At 50.6% G+C, this 23,196-nt stretch overlaps 1 protein-coding gene and 1 pseudogene across 9 annotated transcripts in view; one reads left to right on the top strand and one right to left on the bottom strand.

Annotated features, from left to right (window-relative positions):
- The window catches only part of LOC119456263 (CLIP-associating protein 1), a 215,005-nt gene that overhangs the window by 92,717 nt on the left and 99,092 nt on the right, over window positions 1–23,196 (top strand). The window lies entirely within an intron of this gene.
- LOC119457144 (U2 spliceosomal RNA) lies at window positions 21,597–21,735 on the bottom strand (annotated as a pseudogene).

The raw sequence follows: 23,196 nt of genomic DNA, 5'->3' as shown, positions 1-23,196 counted from the left end.
ACGCCTTTTGCGCTTGTTCCAGCTTGCCTCGCGGCCGAGCGCTTCGGTATTTATAGAGCCGTGCGACCTGCATTCAAAAAAGAGCGAATACTTATAATAGTGAAGTGTTATTGGTTCCCGTGTGACCCTTTGCATGTGGAGCGACGTTTCTCTTTTTATTGAGTGAAATTAGACTGGTGTGACGTCCCTGAAGAATGCAGTATTATGTTGGAGTTGCGCCGTGTTGGAGACTCTGATGACAGGGTTCAACACATAGAGTTTCTAAATAAAAAACCTAGAGGGAAAAGTGGCGCTAGTGTCTACGGGGGTTCTCCTGAACGTCGCCTCAACCTACATGGGAATGATGGGAAGTACAGGCTTTGGATTGACTTCTGTCTTGAAACTGGTGGCGTTTGCATGCGGCGCAGTAAACGAAGCTGTATTAAAACATTTTCGTGCAAAAATTAATTTTATTTATGTTGTGTTTTATATAATGCATAATACATTGAATAAAGTTTGTATGACTTTGAGATTGAAGCATGGTTTACCACCAGGGTATGCATCGTTCTGCCTGATTTAGCGCCATTGAATAATTATTTATTTACTTTCACAACAGCAATAACAACCGTGCATGTGCTTATATAAAAGATACTCATCAAATATTTGTGGGGATAAAAATTTTGTATAATGAGAAAAGTGTTGCGCCTTTGAGAGAAATGTTACAAGTGTCGTTTGCTACGACGCCTGCTCGCTGCGAACGCGGGGAAAGTGAACTTTTCTCGCAGACGCACTTGCGTCTGCGCAGACGCACTTGCGAACTCTCTCGCTCTTTCGAAAGGCTGCATCGGCTGTCACGATTGATGAACGTCTTCGAGTACTTTTAAACACATCTGCTGCAGTGCTATCTTGGACGCTTGTGGCCTCTTACGAGCATGCTTCACTATATTTTATGTTGACGTACCGCTTCTTCTGAAGTGCGCGCCAGCAACTGTTATGTCGTGGCTTTGCGCTTACCCGTTTTGCGACAGCAGACTACAGCCAGGAAGCAGCAACCTTTCCTACCACAAGTAAGTTTGTGTTCTGCGGATTGTAGCAACTGCGCTTGGAGCAAAACTAGCGAAACCAAAACTGACAAAAAATACCTGTAGACTAGTTCGCCAGTCAACAGAATACCAATCCGTAGCCTGTACTTCCCATCATTCCCATGATAGTTGAACGATCGCAGCGCCACATTGCCCTCTAGTTATAGTAATATGAAACTCTATGGTTCAACAGAACTTGTTTATGGGCCAGCTCTGCTGCGTAGTAAAGAAATTTATAACCCGGAAGTCGAAAACGAGAAAAAGCACACGTCCCGTACTGTTGTGCTCGTGTTATAAATCTTCGCTCCATTTTGTCTAAGGGGCAACTCCGGTGATTTTTCGATGTCCAATGACCTTAATAAATTTTCGAATATACGTTCTCGTTGTAACTCTGATTATATTACTTGCAAGTCATTTAGCTTTCGTGAAAATGAATTTTAAAGTTTGGTTGCCCGTTGCCGACTCGTGCCCACAAAAGCGACTTTTTACGGGCCAAAAACGACGAAGCTGGCTTCTTATTTCCTCGAGACAACGGCTGACAATCGTCATTATGACGGACGTGATAGCCGGTGCTTCTCTTCGTCTTGCCGCAGCACAATGCGTTGAGCTTGGGCACGTCAGCTGCCTCGCGCGGCGGCTTGCGGTCAAAAGCAAAGGGCGCTCCTTGAGCGCTCATGTTTGTCGCTGAAATCGCCGCTGTCGGTTCGAAAGAGCTGGAAAAGTTCCCCCGTGTCGTCAGGGGATATCATCAGCTTCAATTTTTCGGCTTTATATAGCTTCGCCCTGCGTGTTTACGTTATTATACGGTATAGTGAAGGATCTGACGTCATCGACTCATCGTGACGCGTCACACGAAGCAGCTACCCGTTTCGGTGCCTCGTTTGTTGGTTATTTGAAATTATTGGTGAGTTTCTAGGAAAATTGAACCACCCTCCCGGTGACAGGACTGTCATTGATATTTGAAAATCTCAATATACTAATGTATAACGTTTATAAAACGCCGGAGTGGTCCTTCAAGCAATACAGGATTTTCTCGCTGTTGTTGCTGCTGTGATGATGTGTGCATTTGCAATGAAATAACATAGGCTGCGCTTATAAGCTTCCACTTGTTGTAGTACGTTTTTTTTTTTTTTTTTTTTTTACCGTTTTTACCGGCACGGTATGCGTGCACAATCTTGCTTACTACACGGAACTTTCTTAACCCGTCTAAAAAATTATGCCGCCGCCGCTGCTGCGTGGCTGTTTATATACATAGTGGCGTTCCGTAGCGCTTGATTCCAGGGTATAGTTTCGATCTTCGCCGGTTGCCTGGATCCAGAACTTCCGTCTTCGCTTGTGTGTGTGTGATATAATATGAGCTGGGTATGAAGCGACCCTGCGCATAATACACGCGCTGGTAACTGTCTTTCCCGCCCCCATCTCATCATTCAAAGTTTACAAAGCTTCTGACGCTATAAAGCGTAGCCTTTTTTTCGCTCGCCTCATGGAGCAGCCGCTAATGCCTTCGTCATTCGAGAAGCTCGTCCCGTTTCCTCGGCGTAGACTCTCTCTCTCTCTCGCTCTGCAAAAAGGAAAAAAAAAAAAAAAAAGCGTTCGATGTCGGCCGCACGCGCCGATCCGGTTACGCCGTGCACGACGACCTGGCTTCCGCTGTCGCCGTCTCGCAAAGCGGCTTTTTTCTTTTCTGTCCCCCGCGCGGCTAAAGTGAAAGGCGATACCCGCATATATGTGGGTCGCGCCGTTTATAAACCGCGTGCGCGCCGATATCTTTTGCGCCTCCTTAATAGGTTTCCGCACTCTGCGGGGTGCTGCCAAATTGCTGTCACCCGCGTATTCTCGATCGCGAAGCCATCTCCCCTCTGAGAAGCGCGTGATTGTGAGTGTCCAGAAGAGGCTGGCGGAAGAGGAATATGTTTGCCTGGCTCTGTGTGGGGGCTGTAATACGTGTATGGTTTCGGCTGTCTCTCGTGGGTCTTTCCTCTTCCTCGTCTACACGTTTTACGGTCCACCCTACGCACGCTCCCATATTATACCGCGGCGCATTCTTGGTGCGCCGAAACGTGGTTATTACGCGCGCGTTTCTACAAGCTCGCACGGTTGGCTGGCGCACCTTCTTCTGCTGCCTGTACCCACTACAGTATCGCGTTGCGCAAGACGTTTCCTTTGCAGCGTTTGGCGCGTCACGGGCCGATATCACTGTTTAAGACGCTCGGCTACTGCGTGCGCCTGAATTGCGATTTATTGAGGCTTCTTCTTTAGCCTACGCGATTTATCAAATGATGGATCTCGCGAAGCGGTGAGCTCATCGATAAACGTATTATACAGTTGTAAAATGAAGCGACGTAAATTGCGTAGAACTATACCGCACTTGAAAGGATGCGATGAAGTGGAGGATAGACGAATGAAGTATTTGTGTTTGCGCCTTGGTTCCGACGAATCTCGGGCGGCCACATCCGGCAATCGCGTGGAGCTTGATTACAGTCGGATTTATGTCAGTCTCCGCGAGATATATATGCGCAAATGCGGTGTCTGAAATGACTTAAGGGTATAGCGTCAGCCAGCCTGCAAAGGGTGGATTGACTTGCCCTACCCGCTTGGCAAGATGCATGTAAATATGGTCGGGTCAAATTGGGCCAGCTCGAATTCTTACTCTTGCTTCCATCGAGTTCATAGAAACGAGGCTTGTGGACGAACCCTGAAGGTTTTTTTATGTGCATCTGCAACTGTTTCGTTTTTAACGCTGTTATGCGTATTAGCAGTGAAGTGTTAGTTGGTAAAGATGTCTAATCTGGCATTCTTGTTAGAAACAGTGATGCGCGTCACTGCAATTTTCAAAATTTGCCACTGGGAACTGGTCGTCCGCACACCCAGTTATATGGTTTTCGGCTATGCAGGTTGTCAGTTTACGATGTCAGTGTTTAAGCAAAACCCACGTCGTACGTCTCGACCTTATAGGAGAGATTTTGGTAGGAAAGAGTACAGTAAGCAAGGGGGGGGGGGGGGGGGGGGGGTGATGATGGTGTGCTAAACGCACGGAGAACATTTCAGCCACAGGTCGTATTGCAGTGCATGCTCATTTCCATAGCTTACGCGTACTTATGCAAACAGCGATTGAGGTTGGCATCCGCACGATCAGTCTGAACAGGGTCACTCCACCATCAAAACAAAATCTCGCTTGTTGACGAAATGGGCGAGATAAGACAATACCCAATACCCTCCCCCCCCCCTCCCCCAGCGTATCGATTCATGTCTGCGTACTGCACACAATACTCAATAAATCCGTCGTTTGCACTGCATTTCCCACGCTGCCTGCACGATTGCGACACGGGTGCTCCCGAGTGTGGCGTGCTGCGCGTAGAGATTTCTTCGTTTTGCCGCCTTCGACTATACAATTGCACACGAGTAGGCTAGGTTACGTTAGTGACACACTTTCCGTGCTATTGTGTTTCCACCGTGTCGCGCCCTTTTAATCGTGGCTAGTTAGAGAATGCCGCGGCGCTGTACAGCATGCGGCTGTGTTTCTTGCTTTTGGCGCTGCGTGCGTTTCACTCTCGCTCACGCGAACGAAGCATTATTCAATACGCGGTGCCTTTGCGCGGGTCACGAGGTCGCATGCTTATACGCGGCCCTTACCGTAACGGTTTGCGTGCAGGACATCGCGTGAGGAAGCTGTAATGTGGCCAGGGACCGATCACTTCCGTAGCGGCGGTCTTTGTAAGTGGTGGTTCGCCGCCTCATCAGCGACCTAATGAAGCTTTGCGACGACCTCGGCATGATCTCAAAACGTATCGGTGTCTTTCGTGCAACTTAATTCTTTTTGCCAGGTCTGGCGCTCCTTCAAATGATCGTGCGCCAGACCATTCTTTGTTTTTCATTCACGCGTGCTTAGTTTCGCTGCCCCCTCTCCCCACCTCCCCCTTCGTTCGTTACTTTCCTCAGCCTTCCCTCATTTGATTTGAATCATCGCCGTCCAAAAGTGCGTCCTGCTAGAAGTAGGTTGACTTCTTCAGTTTTCATTAAGTCTCGAACTCTTCAATATAAGCTTGCGAAAAGAAAAATTGTTTGGCAATTGTTAGATAGGGACACTGAAACGACGTCGAGGGGGAGACGATAGGCCTTTGTCTCCAGCGGATACATGCGGCGCCTGCGTTCCGCGAATGTCTTTGAAGACTGCACGTCTGACGACTAACCTCTCCAGGTATCATTGAACATCGTATCTCTGTTGAAGAGGGAAGAACCACGTTTTATCTCTACGATGAATGGGTTTTTGAATGGCTTGTTGCAGATAACTCGTCGACGAGTTCTTTCTCTAGCGAAAAAATATTTTTGTTCTTTCGCCCATGATGACTGTGATAAGTTTTAGACGTTACGCTGATGTCCTGTTCAATGCGTAAAGTCTCGGTGCGGATATATCTTTACATTCAACAGCGTTTCGCCAGATGTCTAGCTCTCCGAGGAAGTGCATCGATTACAGCGAAGGCCGTTCCCGGTCCATACTGATTTCCGGTATTGAATAAATGCTTGTACCATTCGAGATCAAGTGGCCTGGTGGGTATAACAAATCGAGCAGACGTTGCAGACATGGCACTGCGGCTTCCTCTTCGTTTCAGCGACACGGTGTTGCTTTTGGCTGCACGGGGACATATTAGAGTGGAATGTGAAATTGAAAAGGCAACGGCATTCCTCCTGTCTTTCCCTCACTCGCTTTCAAGGCTAGTTTCGTGCAGTGGCCAGACTTGCTGAATAAGGGCCCTGTGCAAGCTACAATTTACATTGCTCATTTCGCGATTCTCTTTGGATGCAAATAATGTGCGTGTCGCGAAAGCGACAGCGTTCATAAATTCACAAGTTATTGGTGCGCTTCCCTAGAAGTGTCAAGGGGAGACATTTCACCGTTCAGCGTTAACAGCCGGTGGTTCAGACGCTTTCCATTGTCACCCAATAGTTCTAGCGTGCCCGGCATTCCGGGAAAGGCAAGCGTACTGGGCGTTTTACCGGATGAGCGAAGGCGTGAACGTCAACGGTTTGTCTGGTTGAGCCCTGCGCCAGCAGGTGGCTGCACCATGCAGGTCTTTCACGCTTGCCGCCCCGCTCGTCCGGTAAAACGCCCAGTTCACTTGCGTTTACCGGGATACCGGACAGGCCAAAACCCTCTAATCTGTCAGCTTGTAGTCGCGGCCTGCAATATGCGATCACGTTGACGAGTGTGTGCGTGTTCAGGGTAGCCGAGCGGCCAGCGAGGAGCGGTCGCCCGATGCGCGGGAACGGCTCTCATCGGCGACGCGTGAGGCTCGCTGCTTCTGCGTGCCGAGCACGTGCCCCTCTCGAGTCGCTGGCCCGATGGATCGTCTCTTTCAGCCTCGGTACAGCAGCTTTCGAAATCCAAGGCCGAGTATCGGCCCTCCGCGAAGAATGATCGCTGTTTGATGCTTTAGCGGTCGCGGGACGTGTCCAGAGCTTGGTTCGGTTTACCGCGCCTCACAGAAAGGAAACGTGCGTCGATGTCGTAATTTACCAGGCACGGGTTTGGTCACAGCGCTCAGCAAAACTGGAAGCCGTTCTCACACGTCTCTACATCACATTAGCGGGTGTTGTGGCTCGTCGTCCGTATTGTTGTGGCACTGTACTAAAGGATTAGTTTGAGCTGTCATTTCAACGTTGAGTGGTTGTTCTATATTGCATTTGCTTCAAAGCAATGCGGATGCTCTGACGGACGCCGTGTGTGGGGCTCAGGATTAATTTTGACTTAGTTTCTTTAACGCGCGCTGAAAGCTCGGTACGAGCTTTTATGCAATACGCGTAATCGGAATATAAGACTGCAGCGGCCGGAAACTACCCGCGACCTCGTGTTTAACAGCAAAACGGCACAGCCGCGGGGGTTGGCGTCGAACCAGTTTGTTGCCATCCGATTGGGCAAGCGTTAATATGCGCTCTAGTTATATACGATATAAGAACGCAGCTTTCATGCACTTGATGGGCTATGTGATCAGACCATCTAATGACAAGATCGAGAAAACACGGGTATGCGAAAGCTCTCAAGCCTGCAATAGACTTTTTTTTCCTCACGACTGTCTATACTTCTACACAAGTAGGGCACAGTATAGTTATTGGTAGGCGTATTTGTTTGTTTATCGCTCTCACGGAAGCCGTGCTGCTGTCATGCGTGCCTTTAGCGATGACGTCACGAAGAGCCTTGCGGCTGCGCGGAATACCGGAAGCATTCTTTCCTAGAAACGCGACTGGAACGCAACCGGGCATTGCTAGAGTATGTTGACATACGGATTGTTCAGGTCGTAGTTCAGGTAGGTTTTCTTCTCGGCATTTTCACAGGGCAGTTCATTCCAAATGTTCACTCTTAAAGTTTATTTCATTAGCGGGCGCTACTACCTTGGAAAATCCGGAATGTGTAAAACTTTTTTTAGTCGACGCATTTGCTGTCGCAAGATTGACAGCACGGTTTCATTTCCGAATGCGTCGGGACGCAAGGGACTCGACTAAAGCAGCATGTGCTTTGTCTACGCCTGCTGTCACTCGGTGTTGGTAACTACGCAGCTTTGTCTCGCTTGTTTTTCGGAGCGTTTTTCACTTCCGCGAGCGCGCGGGAAATTCCACCCCGCATACTCGTACGCTCGTCGAACAAGACCTCTCCGGCCATCGCGTGGGCGTCGCATCGTATGGTCCTCTGCTGGCGGCGGCCTCTACGCTAGCCAGGCACACGCGTTTGTATGTTATGTATGTAGTTATGTATGCCTGTTATGTATGTATGTGCTTCGTTCGTGGCTGCTCGGACCATCTGCCGCTCGGTTCCGAAGGCGAAGTCACTATAGTGACGGCGGCGGGCTGCATGTAGCGTGAGGAGGCACGCGGCGCGGTCAAGGCCGAGGGTTGTTGCATATAGGTTCGGCTCTCGCTTATTACCGCGCGCGCGCGCATACACACGCACACACACTCCGTGGTTGAGCAGACGCGGAAGAACTGGCCTCCCTTTTCCTCATGGCTGTGGCGTCATGTCCACCACCGGCGCCAGAATGGCCAGCGTGCCTGACGTGATGGACCGACCGGCCGACCGTGACTGGCAACGCGACGGGCGTGCGTAAGAAAGACGCTGCGGGTCTATCTGCGGTCTGCCGCGCGTGGGCGCGCCGCCTGCTTTTGTCTTTAGCGTGTAGTGGAGGCACGTGGAGTTTCGCCGCAATTCTTGGCGAGGTATCCGATGACTGGTTTGCGTGGCTGAGAGCCGGCCGTTGCTCGGCTGTCGGTCTCGTCATCGGCGCATCACTTTGTTGCGGAAGCCTATCTTGCGAGTCACTGCGTTGATGGTTTCGCGGAGAATTGGGTTCGTTCAGGGTCGTGGGAAAAGCGGTTAGAGGTGCCGGAAGCGAAGCTGGACCCGTGTATTCATCTGTCCTTCCTTTCGGTAAATCGAGCGTGGCTGGATATTGTTTCTTCGGTGCCGGAAGTGGCGACCGCGACCTGTCTCGAAGTAGTATAGAACCGTAGAATGCCGTACGTTGTACGTATGTATGCAAAACTGAACGAGGACATTTTACACGATCTGTGCCTTTGTGCGCGCTCCGCGAGCGGTGCAACATCCACAGTCGCTTTTTATCGCTGATCTTCTTTCTTCTCGTCAACCTGCTGGCGCCTTACGAAGAGGCTTTACTTTAGTGTTCATGTGTGCTTACTGGTACGAATACCATTTTTTTTTTTTCTTTGCCGGAGGACAGCATTCCGAACCGAGAAACGTCGTCTCTGGAGCCTGTCCTTACCCGGGCCACCGAGTGATACCCTGTCGTTTTTCATAACCCAGTACGGTGGCGGTCTCTTGCAGCCCATTGTCCGCACGGAGCGCCCTAGACGTGGCTCATGCACTGTCCGTTCCTCCGCAGTTTTCCGCACCCGTTGTCATGGCAGGGTGCCTTCTATTCCACTGCGAGCAGCTTCTCATCGCTGAGGTTCCTCGACCCTCGCCTCTCTCTTCGCGCTCCTTGAGCACGGTTCGTATGCCGCTCGGTCGGACGCAGTGTACATCTTTGCGCTGGCTTTGTGCATCGCCGGCGCACTGTTGCACGCGCGCTCGCGTTGGCGTGGAATACGCCGGCGAGATCTGCTGCGGTAAATAAGCCACTCGCGTGTGCTCCTACTCGCGTGTCCGGGTCGCCTCCTCCTCGCTAGTTCGCCGGACAATGCGGCGGCCTCTGGACCACGCGGGAGGCTTCTCCATGGCGGGCCTTCTTCGTGCATAGCGCAGCACCGTAACGGACTCCTTGCATGCACCCCACCCTCCTCCTTCGGTTTGTGTACGCGGTGTGTACACGCACTGCTGCAGGAACAAAGCAGGCGCATCCCAGTGGCCGCGTTCCTTATTCTGTTGTCCGTTGTGTGCGCAGATCGGGGGGCCCCTCTTTCACGTTCGTGCCACCCTGCAGTGCGCATCTTTTGTGTTGCGCTGTGTAGTTAGATTACAAAACGCGCATGCCGCAGGCGGTCGGTGCGCGTTCTGTGCAGAAGCCGCAGAATCGATCGCGGTCAGCGTGTTTGGGTGGCCTCCGCTTCGGCTCATCATCGGATCGGTGCCTCGTTCCTGGAGGTTATCGGCCGGCCTCCTCGACGACTTACCTGCGGAATCCTTTTTCTTCGTCCGCGCAACCTCCGACTTTGCGCATTGTTGCGGGCTTGAACTGTTGCGCGGAACGCGTTCGAGCTCTTATTTCGCGTTTTGTATCCTGTCGTGCGGACAATACACGCAGTACAGTGCGCACGGGCTCCGGCCGGGCCTGGCGTAGCCCGGCGAGCACTGTTCTTAGGTGAATGTGAATCGAAAATACGCCAGCGTTTTTGCCTACCGAGCAAGTGGTTTCTCCTTTTCTCAGTACACGGATGACGTGAGGTGCTTTTAGACTGTCGTCTCTTGGCGTACGTGCCTATATAGCCCTTTCGCCGGGATCGTTTTAACGCTACGACATGCAGTCTACCGCTCTCCAAACCTATGAATCTACGGCGCATCTATGGACTCGCCTTTAAGGGAATCGCTTCAGCATCAACGAAGTGAATTTTGCGAATTCTTGAATTTATGCCGCAGCAGAGCTTGCACACGATCCATGCTCGCTTCCTTTATGGTGCGACATTTTCAGTTAGTACTTTTGTGTGGCTCTTGTTCTTTTGTTGAAATAAGTTTATCTCGGGTCATTCACTACGGCCCATCTTAGCCTCTATTATGTTTATCTTACCTGGCAGCCCCTCTGGAATGTCCCTGCTTTCGTTGACCCGGTTCTGAAGGACAGCTCTTATCTGTTTTCTCCAGCAGCGGCCGTTATCTGTAGGCGGAGTTCGAGATCACGCAGAAGCGTGGCAGGTCAAGTTGAAGATACGCCGTATAGCTGCACAATGCTACAATCACGACTAGAATACTTGTTGGAACTCTCCCGTGTGACTCAGCGCACAACGATCAACTCAAAAGAACCGGACGCCGAGCAGACTCAGCCATCATTGGAACTTGGACTTCGCGTGGAATAAAAAAAGGCACGTCTGCGCCGTGCCATAACCGATTCGGTAAACAGGGACGGAGAAAATGCGCCTTGTTCCTGTCATTCTTGCCTCTTTCTTTGTTCCCATTTATCGCGCCGTTAATAACGAAACCAGTGCCAATAACTTGCCCAGTTTAATGTTATCCTAAACCGCAATCGGGCTGGTTGGTAGGCATCCACGGCTTATACTCCAACGTGTCGAACTGCGCAGACGCGGCGGGACATGAAATACACAAACAGGACAGATTCGTTGTGTCCTGTTCGTTATACGTCTTGTCCCAGTCGTCTGCGCCATGTTGAACGTAAACAAACTATATATAGCCAGCTTAGAACTCTCGTGACTACAGAAGAACTCGTGGCCGTCTGTCGATCTGTCTGTCGATCTGGCCGTCTGTTTCTGTCCCTTTTTGCGCTGGCCGTACTCGCAGCCGCTTGCTGTGCGGTTTACCGCCTTACACGGCATGACCAACTCCACACACTGCATGCCACTGACAGGGCGTCGCAGAATCGAGTGGCGTCGAACTTAGAAGGCTCCACATCGTTCCCGCTTGCGTCATATCTCGTGGAGCCGCACGGTGAGTACGCAAGAAAGGGTTCACGTGCTGTGACATCGCGCCTTTTAAAAAGCGAAGCATTCTTCGCGAACCCTCGCGGACTTTCCTGACCGTCGGCGCTTGTTGTTCCTCTATATTCACGAATAGCTCACACGCTCGACAGCACCATCTTTACTACCTAATCTTACAGGTGTCCTGGCTGCTGGCCTTATTTTCTACGGAATTGCGCGGCGATAAGACGAATGATACCTAAATATACTCATTGCAACAAATATACGTCATGAACAGCACAATTCTCTTGATGAAGCGAGCGTTTTTATGCCTACTTTCTGTGGGAATCTGGGTTTCGTGCATCTGCTTGGTCGATCTTTCGCCGAGCAAAGTGCAGTCTGTTGTTTCACTATCTCCATGATCGGCCCGCTCTATAGTTGGCGGGTCGACCCTGGATCCAGTGCCAAAGCAAAGGGGGCTGCAGTCCCGGAAACAGTATAATGCGCGATGGTCACGTGGTGGGGGTTATGCGCGTCTTGACGTTTCATTGGCAGGCAATTAATCGCTACGTTGCAAAAACGCCGTGCAGAACGTTATCAGTTGCATGGAGTTTATTTAACCGCTTCACTTCTCCGATTCCAACATGTAGGTTGGATCTGCATAATTTTTTTTTTTTTTTTTGATTTTGAAAACATTCGAGTCACGTGCTTACGCTGCCTGTGGCGCCATGCTTTGTTTCTGCATCCCCACCTGATGTATAGTAACGGAATATTCGCGGATTGGGTGCCGCGGCAGGCGTGCAAACGATGCCCGCAGCACGGACTTATATAGCGTATGTGCGCCGGAGGAGCATCTAACGTATATGTGAAACCGAGGCGTGGTTGTGTCGCCCCGCGGCACTATATATCTGCGCTCTCCCCCCCCCCCCAACCTTCTCCGTCGCGGTCTCCATTAGCTGTCACAGGATTGAGGCCGTTTCTTCCCTCTTTTGGAACGGAAACAGATACCGCTTTTGGGCTTATAATTTTTTATTTCCCTCCTGGGCGTTTTTCTTTCCTTGACTTTAGCGTCCTCCTCCTGTCTACATATGGGGTCTCGGGCGTGTAGCGACTACTTCAGGCCTTGCTGCATGCGGTCACGTTTCTTGTTTTTCTTTCTCTCCCTCTCTCCTTTTTGTTTCTTGGTGTATCGCGCGTCGGGCGCCTTGCTTCACGGCTTAGCTTCTCCCTCCGTCTCCGGCGCTCTTCCTCCTCGCCTTCCTCCGCATTCGTTACATCATCCTTCTTCCTCCAGAATCTTCCTTTATCTATTACTTTTTTTTCCCCGTATAACTCCCCGAGACACTCGTTTCGAGCCGTGCGCGTATGTCACGCGTGTTGACGTAAGAGGTGCGCCACGCTTCGCAAAAACCCCCGTTTGTCTCTAGTTCGTCTCGCCCCTCTTTTTTTTTTTTTTTTTTCTTTCTATCTTTACTCAGTTCGTGATGTTTCGCGGGACCTGCCGGTGCATATTGCCGGTGCGCCGAGCTTCCCGGGCTTGCTTGCGAAACATGCGCAGCTTGCAGCTCGCGCGGCGTATACTCGTATGTGCGTGCTACTAAGAATTAACGGGTGCGATATATGCAACGACCATGTACGTGAGGTGTAGGTGCGCGCAAGAGAAGTACCACATTCGCATTTGGTGCTCCATTCGTTACCTTATGCCGCTGAGGCGGCGCACCGTTTGTGCGGTTCCTGTTGCCCTCTATTCGCCGCCCTTCCGCTGAGTGAGATAAGAGATTCTGTATTGGAATGTTAAAAAGTAGATTCTGTGATAGGGTCGCTGCTGCGTTGCGGGCATTACACCGCCCTTTAATATCTGCGCCTGGTGTAAATTATGGGCCAAGCGTAATAGCATGCTCATAAGAAAAAGAAACTATAGAGCATACGTAAATTTATTGGCCCTAAACGTTACAATGCGTGTTTGCATACACTTTGGCTTCTATACTGCATGGAACGGCTTCATTCGACGCCTTGCGATTGCAGAAGTTTAAACTGCAGGCAGCTGTTGGCTTCTGTTGACTGTCGCATTGTTGAGACGGCGTAAAAACTTCGCTTGCAATAGTCTCATCATTTGATTTGCACGTAACGTTATCTATCGCACGTCAAGGTTTCCTAGAGTATCCGTGGCGGAGAGCGCCGCTTGAATCGGAATTTCGCCATTGTTTGGAAAGTTCTAAGGGTATGCCGGTATGCAAATATATCTTTAGTATATGTCGCTACTGTTGGTGTTAAACGTCTTCGCTGCCGCCGCTGTAAAGAAGTTTCGCGTGGCCAACTTGTCCTCCACGCGTATTATTCGCAATCACGTCCTTAAAATGCAGCGCTCCCATCCCGCATCTCTACACCCAACAATTAAGTCTTCCCTGTATAGAGTTGAGAGCCCCGCTTTCGCCTGTCACGGTTCCATTATTCTGACTTTAAATGGCGGCATTGGTCAACCCGCAGTGTTGCAGTGGCCACCGTATACGTGCGGGCTTTGCGATGCACTGCACGCATTTATGCCGATGCTGTGGAGTTGGTCCGCTCGTGGATGCGAGGAAAGTGACCGAACAGTTGGAGGTTCGCAGGGTCTATACTACTCTCGTCATTGTTTTGCAGATTTTGGCAGCCTGCCAGTGCGCGCCTATTTTGGACGCGTCCATTAATCGTCCTTAACCCTCCACAGCGGTTAGCTTGGTCGGGTCGCCTGTATGCAGTCGCAACATGTCCAAACAAGTGACGCGATCTGTACGCCGTTATTTAGGTCACGGACGCTCGCGTGAAAACGATACACGACACGAACCCCCCCCTTTTTTTTTAGTATACGAAAATGACGCAGCGTATAATACGGTGCTCTATAGACGAATTTATTCTATATCGACGGGATCGAATGAAGGATTGCAGAGTGCCGCAGCTATATAACAACGATGGAGGTTAGAACAGCAGCCACATGGCTCTGGTGTACATTTGGAGCGCGTATATCCCTGCGTGTTCATTTCTCCATGCACAATACCTCCACTGCAATCCTGTTTTCAATCACCCGGTTACCGATTTGAGTACGTCCGCAATGGCGACTACGTTGTTTTTGTGGTTGCAAGTACGTCTCTTGCGGTTACCGCTTATCGTGGACCCGCATGCACGAACGCACAGCGAGTGCATCGAATTCTCTCGGAACACATTGTTTCAGTTCTAAAAGGCGGCAAACCTGCACAAACTTGGCTTTAGGCCCGAATTGGTGCTAATTCCGACCAATTCGTGCTAATTCCCATGATGTGTTGTGATCGTGTGCGGGGATCGCCGATGACTGCACTGCCTCCTCCCCCATCGGTTTGCTACCCCAGTGCAGGGTAGCAAACCTGACTTACTGGTCTGGTTAACCTTCCTTCATTCTTTCAACTGTCTCTCTTTTAACACGGCACGATATGGCCCGTTCCCATTCTGCGTCGTCGCGTGTGTTGTATCGCACGGCACCCAGGCAGGAGCGGAAATCGTCGCCACAGAGAGCGCGCGTCAAGTGCAACGCCGTCGACGACGACCGTGGTAGAGTCGTTGCGTGGCAGGGGGGGGGCCCACTCCCAGCTGCCGTTGTCCCGGTAGTATATACATACTCGCAACAAAAGGGTGAGCAAGCGGCGTGAAAAGAGAGATACGAGGGGCTTCGAAGCGACGTCCCTCTGCGCGGAGCGCCGTTGCCGTCCTTGACCAGGATTCCCGAGGTCTGCGTCACGCCGCGATGGCGGCCGACCCCGTCAACGTTTGACGCCGCGGCCGCGCGGCTGCCGCCAAGTCAAACAAAGGCGCCCGCGGCTGGCGGTGAGGTGCGACCGCTTTGGTTCTGATCGGCCACGGGCGCAGTGCCGCGTTTGAGTTAAACGACGTCGAAACGCGTGGGTCGAGACCGGAGCACGCGCGAGTGCGTTAACGTGCCCGTACGTGTGTGCGCGCTGCCAGCGCATCCTTTTGGTCCCGTTCCCACGGCTGGAAGTGGTGGAACTGTAATAGCCGCACTCCCGTCTAGTTGCGAGAAGCCATGGCTCTCGCACGTCGGACGGTGCTTGTGTAAGCGACTGGATAGAAGATTCGTTACTCCACCATTTCATAACGGCCGCGTTCGCGTCTTGTCCGTTGGCCATGTCGTACTGCATACGCCGGTATAGGTCAGGCCACCGAAGCTAAGCAGGAGCAGTCTCGCTCACTGTTTGAGAGAGAGAGAGATCACCTGATAGAGATAGACAGGAACGCAGAGTGCTGATTGGACTCCGCATTCTATGCCGAGCTGTCCTCAGCAGGTGTCCTCAGTGTACTCCTACACTTTGCTTACACTTTGCTAGGGCCACCACCTTTTCTCTAAACCACTTGAGCGCGCAATGAATTCCTTCCTGACCGAAGTGTAATTTCCATACTGAACCATAGACGTTCTCCGACTCCTCTTCTGGCCGCTTTGGGCACCACGACTTGAAGACAGATACTTAACACTTGCATAAAATGTCATGCAAAACGGCAGGGATCCCTAGTGCCACCCGTGTTTTTCTTTTCGTGCTCGCCATTGCTACCTGTGAAGTCGTCCACTGAGAAGTTGTTGCCGAGTCATTGATTGCAGCCGTCAACGTCACAGTGGACCGCGCCGATATATGCTTCTCTCTCGCGCTCTCTCCTTTATCATTCAGTGCACTCCTCGAACATGCAAGTCCGCGACTTCCTGCCGTCCACCGACAAGCGTGTGCGACGTACCATACTTTCTCGCCTCTCCAGCTTCTTCCTCGCCTTTACTAAGTCGATTAAATGCCGATAATGGGCCTCCGTCGCGGTTTTGCTGGGCCGTCGGCGTGCGCGGCTTGTCGTGGGAGCATTTTACAGCCCATCCGTGCACGAGCAGCCTCGTACACGCGCGTCGTAAAGCAGGCATCCACCCTGCCGCCGTTTCCTCGTCGTGAGAGCCCTCGGGACAGGAAGAGGGCGCGGTGCCTACTGGTCCCCTGTTTGTGGCGCGCTCGTCCGACGCACGAATGCGGAGCGCGTCAGCAGCACGAAGCGAGAAAGAGGAGGGGATGGCGTAGTGCCACGCGTCTGTAGCCTCCCGCCTTGCCTTGCACCTCTACACCACCCCTTCTTCCCGTGTTTGTTTTTCTTACTTGCCGTGTATACGCTCTATACTGCATTTTTGTGTGCGTTTTAGCGTCCACGCTTCTGTCGTTTTGTGTGCGCGCTTCCTGCCGGAACCGCGGGGAGCAGCGAAAAGCTTCTTCCGTAATCTCCCCGCGACCAGATGTGGGCGGTGTGTGCCTTGCTGATTTGATGTGATGTGCGCGTGCATCTACTGCGATGGGAGCCTCGCGCTGTGGACCTCGATGTGCGAGTCCAAAGGAGGGACGGGGGGTGACAGAGCGGTCCGCGGTCGAAGCGCCGCTGCTTTACGCTCCATAGTGTAGGCCTCTGTCCTCTTGTCGTTCCACTTCTCGATCCCGAAGGCTGCCCGACCCGTCTCCCTCAATTTCTATTTTTGTCTTAGGCTGCAGCTGCAGTAGTATCTGCCTGTCGATATATGTACGGGGTGGAATGACTCTTACTTTGCTGCTTCGGGGTAGTTTTTGTGGCCGAACCGTGTGGCGTGGTCAGTCTACCCCCTCCTTCCCACTTCGGACTGCCCGAGGGGGGTGCGGTGCGTCTCGGGTGTGTTTGTGCTTCCGTTTTCACTTTCCCCTTCGTATCAGAGGGCCGGTGTCTTTATATTATAACTTTCCTCACTCGCTTACTGCGTAGTTTTTGTTTATTTTTTCTGAGCTTTCCGAGAACTCGTCTCCTGCGCGCCTCATCAGTGTCCCCCGTAAGTGTGATCCACGACCCTCTGGACCCCTCATTTTCAGCGAATGGAGGGGACATAGAAGCGGGACAGACCTACGTGTCCCATTACAAAAGAGCTCACTGTGAAAGCAGCGTGGCTGCCGAACGGTTGGACGCTGCGGGGGTCGGCGGCTCAAACCCCGAGTTATACTGCTGGGTATAGCCGGGTAAAAGCGTAAAAGGTGAATGTCCTCTGCTCTTGCGACAGCGGTTCTGCGTTTTTCCCGTTTTGAGGCAGGTTGGACTGTTGCTCTTGCTGCGCCCATTTTCCTTCGTGGCCTTTGCCAGTATATGAGCGAAATCGTGCTCGTTGACGCGTGTCGCAAGCCGCTGTTGAGACGATGGTATACCATACGCTTAAGACTACCGTAGCGACTAAAACTTGTCGCAAAAGTTAAGGATTGCGTTGTGCGCATGTAAAATGTGAACAGGGAGCCGTCCTTTTAGGGCGTTCTTACAGTGGGCCCGTGTTTATCCTCCTAAGACCCCTTGTACAATACAGTGCACATTGCCTTCAACATTTTTTTTTTTTTTCGAAATTCACTCGCAAGCGATTACGCAAAATATTCATTCTGGGTATGAAGTACGATGCATGTGTAACTGTACAGAAGTGGTTTACTCATATTCTTGTCATCCGCTTTCGAGATATTTGACACTCGATCAATTGATCTAGAGCTCTGTGTCATCCCAGACGGCAGGAAGCAACCTTGAGGTGTTTCGAAATCACTGAGATTGCGTGAAAATACCGGACGCTGCAGCAACATGGCAATGTACTGCGTAGTTTCATCTTCATCTCCGCGTTTAAGCAATGAAATTCAGTTTTTATCGTAGCAAACATGAGGAGATGATGGAGATGCAGCTTTTGGCATCCAACCGTGGTATTTAAGTGTTAAAATTGTTTTTCAAGTTCATAACAGTAGACATAAAAACCACATTTTAGAGCGATTACGGCCCACAGTTGTGTTCGGGTCTGAGGAAGTTGTTACAAGGCCTTCGCTCAGGCATTACTCTCGGGACACCGTGTTTAAAATATGGAAAAACGACTTCTGCTACTCTGCCGCGCCTTATCTGCGAGAAGGCTGTTTCTTTCGTACAACTCGGTGCTACAGTTTTGAATGACATCACAGTTTGCTCGCTCGAATCTTGTCTAATCATGCACAGCTGCCGCAGCTTTCGCGTCGCTAAAGGTGGCATCATCGGCAGAAATGAATCTGTAGCAGCAGTTGACGACGTTTGACGTCAGCGCCCTGTACATGCACAGCGCGCTGGTTTCGTAACCGCAATCCGCCTTGCGCGCAGTCGCTTACGCCATCCCCGATTGTAGCTCGTCTGATGAACATTTCGAGAACGCGGCGCTGACGCCGTGCCGCGTGCGTCCTTCGTCTATAGCTTGCCATCGAGAAGACGCCGTTGTGATAACGCACGTTGTCGTCGATGCGAGAATAACTGCGCGCACCCTTGACAGCACGTCGTGTCGTTTTCGCTTCGGGGTGATTTTGATTTATGCGTCGAGCGGTGCTAGAAAAGATTCGAGGCGCAACACACTTATGCTGACATCGCCTTTTTGCTTTCGTTCCTCGCTCGTCGCGCGATGCTGAGTGTGCATCTCTTGTGTGCTTGTAGTACTATTTGTCGCACTCGTTTAATGTAGCGGCGGCGCGTTCCCGTTTTATTCTGGACTTGAGCGACGCTGTTGCCGTAGTCGGCTGGTTCCGTTCGGGTGATAGACGTGCACCATGTCGATGGCGGCTACCTTTAAGTCTGCTTTTCAGCTCTACACGCTTGCATTACTTCGGAAAACAAGCGTCACGTCACATCATCACTGTTGACTTGTGCGACAAAGGGGTTTTCTCCGAGTACTTGTTCTTAAGTGGAATTTCTCATCCGTCAGCGGTCTTTAATTGTTCGGGTACACGGATTACGGTTTGCTTAACAGCTGATTTTCGGGAAGAAGCTTTCTTGCGATGAGTATGTATGCCTTCCTAACGACGCAGCCGTTTGAAATCTGGCAGATGTAAATTTACCGTATGTGACGTTCGATTAATTTCGTGCAGAGCATGGGTGCAATGTCATTACACCTTGACCCTCTTTATAAAGGCGCACGTTCTCGCATTATGCGCACCCACAAAACATACAACGCTGCGATCGATGTATCATTTAGACTCGACAGAAAATGGGCAATACGTCGCGGGCATGCACTGCACTGCAATTTATATTTAAATGTTAGCGCACAAAAATATGAAAGTGTGCACGTGTATAACTGGTATACTACGTCGCGAATGTATATAGTCGCATGGTGGTACAGTCGCGTTCAATATGAGCTGCAGCACAGTGCCCGTGGATGAAGGGGTGCCAAGGCTAAATGGCGACGCCGACATGCGAAAAATTTGAGAAATAAACGCCTTTCTATAATTGACGCCGGATTTTCTGCGACACGGGGCCCTTAACGCTATCGCGTTAAAAATGACGCGAGACCCGTGCGCATTGCCAATGCTGCAGGACTGCTTTCTCCCGTCTGTCGCGGTACCGGTCGACAGCGTGGGCGGCTCTGCATCGCTGCATTGCAGCGCTGCTGTGCGGCAGAGCCGACTTCCCGGGGACGCCGGCGGTAGAAAGGGGAGCAGTGCAGTGAACGGTGGCGGGAGCGAGCGAGAGTAAGCTCCCGACTTCTAAAGCCTGCGAGGATCGATGCCTCCTCGCGCAGCCTGCATTGTTACCCTCTCCACTTGCGCGCCCTCACGTTCTCGCTGCTGCATTCTATATATATGAAGCGTGTTCTTTGTAGTTTCTCGTACAGGAAACTGGGGCACTGTCTTCTTTCATTGCCGCTTTCCCACTTCCGGCTCGGGCGTCTGGGGCGTGTATCATGGAAAGCTCATTTCCGAATTGCGACTGCGATGTTTCTTGCGTTTCAGTTTTGTTTGATCATTTTCTTTTCGTTTCTTTTTTTACCGTTTTTATTCGGTTCTATTTCACGACGTACCGTGTGAAGGGTCGTTATCGCTGGTGATCCTCAACCGTTTTTCTTTCTCTCTTGGTCGTTTTGCTCGTGAAATCTCGAATTTCTCCCTCCTATAGAGGCATTCGTTCTCTTATACAGAAACGCTACGATTTGCGCTTTCGATTGTTCCCCTTTCTTTCGTTCTTTCTTGCGCTCGCGCACAAATTGTTCTTCGGTGGTTTTTCTCACTGCGTGCGATGATTGTAATGGCAGCGAGCATGCGCTTTCCTTTCATCTGCAAACGAGTCGCTCGCGGCTTGACCCCTTTCCGCTATCGACCTGTGTCCAGCTCTCCTTTAATCGCGTGCTTCGAAAATGACCCACTAGACGCGCTGAACTGTGCGACACATTTGGCACAGCAGCGTCCTGGCCGCGTGCTGTGTCACGTTCCTTTGCAACGGCGGTGCTATATATAGTTTCGACTATTGTTTCACGTGGCTGTATAGCGTGCAATGATCTCGCAGGCTTCACAGCACGCTGCTTCGGAGCAATTCTATACTATCCGAACTCTCATTCGCGTTCGCCAAAACGAACACACGTGCTGCCGTCGGACATGTTGTCACAGCGACGAAAACACACAAGGGGCAGGGCGTGGCGGTACGGTACCATCGTTCCCTACCCACGGAGAGAAAAGTACTTTTATTTCCAAAAGTTTTGGAAAGAGTAGCGGTGGTATGGCTACACCTCATCGCTTATGCGCTACAGCTGACTTCGGTCCTGTGGACGGAGGCGGCCTCCAGTGCAGCGTCGATGATATCCAATCAATATGTTTGATAGGAGTGCATTTTCTCCTCTGTTCGCCATTTCTCTGCCGACAACATTGATGCGCGTTGCTGTCCAACTTATCCGCTGTCCGTGCCCATCGAGCGCCGTCCCATGATGATACGGCTTTCGGTGATTCGTACCGTTTGACACACGGTTCTGCCACACAAAGCCGCCGTTGCAAGTTCACATGTGAAGTGTTGCGCGATAACAGCTGGAACACGAGACTGATAGCGTAAAATTAAGGCTTCGTAAGTTTGTACTTGTCTTCCATATGATTTTAAACGTCCACGCAGCCGAGAATCTTCAGGGCGTGACACCACGCGGCGCTGCCACCGCGACGCCAGCACAGTTGTCACTCTGAAGTTTGTGTGATGGCAGCCGTCACGCAAGCGAAATAGCGCCATTTCATTTCATTTACTTCAATACCAGCTAGGGGTATTACATAAGGGGTAGATATACAACATATACAACATATACAAACAAGTGTTGCAACACTAAGAAATCGTTACATAAAGAGTTGGCGCATCTTGCAACAAATTGTGACGGCAGCGACTTGACGAGGAAGGTAATTCCAGTTTTTAGGTGCTTGGTAGGAAAACGAGGCTGGAAATGTATTTGTTCGTAAATGTGGTTGTGCTACTTGCAGGGGAGGGCCAATGCGTTGTGACCGGCACGATGGAGGGACAATGTACAGTGGGTGATTAAGCGTCGACTAGTAGAACCTTTAGGAGAGGGAGAGGGTGGAAATGCGGCGACGAAGGATAGAAGCGATACGGAAGTTTTACAGTGAAGCTGTATACCCCTACCCCCCAATGCATTTGTCGTATCCGTGGGCAAAAATTTGGGCCGATCCCAAAGGTAGTGCAATACCGGGCCGACCTGCGGTGGAGGTGAAGCGGGCTTCAAGCACTCCCTCCCAATAATAATAATAATAATAATAATAATAATAATAATAATAATAATAATAATAATAATAATAATAATAATAATAATAATAAATGAAATAAATAAATCAGGATGCATTATTTCAAGTCGATGGGTACCTATATTGGAATCGTTTTTGAGCAGCACATGGACTCACGAGCAGGAAGCATTGTCATATACGCAAAGGACAAAATGTATGTACAGCCGTACACCCTTGACTCTCAACAGGACAATGTCACCGACTGTGGGGATGGCTGTGCCGTACAAACGAAAGACCGAATTGTGATATACATTGTGTATGCATCTCCAGGCACACCCAAGTGTGATATCGAGAAGTGCATGACCACGCACTTTGCATAGGTTAGCCGTGATGGCACTACCCTTGTGATCATCGTTGGAGTCTTCAATGTGGACATTTCAAAACCAGACAAGAAATGGTTCACTCAGTTTGTGCTCTAGAGGAGCTTGGTTTGAAGTGCGATACCAATCCAAGTCACTCAACTACTCACCAACGGTCGTGCATACATCTTAACTTTGGCCAAGAATCTGTCGAGGCTTGTAACCGAACCAGTCAGTGTATACCACAGTAATCGCAAAGCTATCGTCACAACCGTTATCAAATGATGAAAATAAATACATGTGGCCTTGTTTAACCCTATGGGATGGCTTTGGCGAGATATGCTTGATGCGGATTGCAAATGGAAGATGCGTATTCATGTTTCGTTCTTACTAGTGATTTATAGGCTAACAGTTTTACATACAATGGAGCGAAGCGAAGTTGACGTTTTAGAAATCCCAATGTTTTGTTAGCCGATGAAACATTCGGAACATGCGCGTTCCAGATTAGGTCATTAAGCCGTTAATTGTCTCAAAAGCCGACATTATTAACTTTCTAAAGCTTCTTAATAATTGTTGTCCAAGGCAGCAGAGAAGTATCAGCTTAGTCACCTGCTCTTTTTACCTGCACTGTGCATGTTTTGTTTTTGTTTTTTAACAAACACCATTGTGATGCTTACATCGCAGTGATGTTACAATTAAACATTACGTTTGTCTGTAAATCTCAGTAAAACTGAGCTTTAGACCTGTCCATACGCTTCGTTTCACAACGATCTGGAACTGTAGTGGCAGGCTCTGACGCTCTACAATTACGGTTGAACCAGCTCGTATAAGACATTGTACAGAATAACGCGGTGATACGAACACAGGTGCTGCGTGTCCTATGTCGAAGTTTCTTGCGCGCTCGTATAACCGCTGCTGCGTAGAGCCAAAGCGCCCGGGGCTGCGCCCCAAGGCATTGCTCGAGGCTGAGCAGTTTTGACGCAAAGGAACACACGACGTATGGACATGCGCATTATTCGCATGATTTGCGCTCTTGATTGGCAGGCGCCAGCTGCAGCGTTTTGGCTTTGACTCAACGTGAACGGAACACGCGCGATGTGTCTCCAATCAGCCCCATTATTTCCCCATGCTTGAGTAACCGGCATTACCTGATATTTATCGGTACGCCCTTCA

The sequence above is a fragment of the Dermacentor silvarum genome, chromosome 6, assembly GCF_013339745.2.
Source record: "Dermacentor silvarum isolate Dsil-2018 chromosome 6, BIME_Dsil_1.4, whole genome shotgun sequence".
Classification (NCBI taxonomy): Eukaryota; Metazoa; Arthropoda; class Arachnida; order Ixodida; family Ixodidae; genus Dermacentor; species Dermacentor silvarum.
Note: the sequence above shows the minus strand (reverse complement) of the source record. Positions and strands in the feature narration are given on the sequence as shown.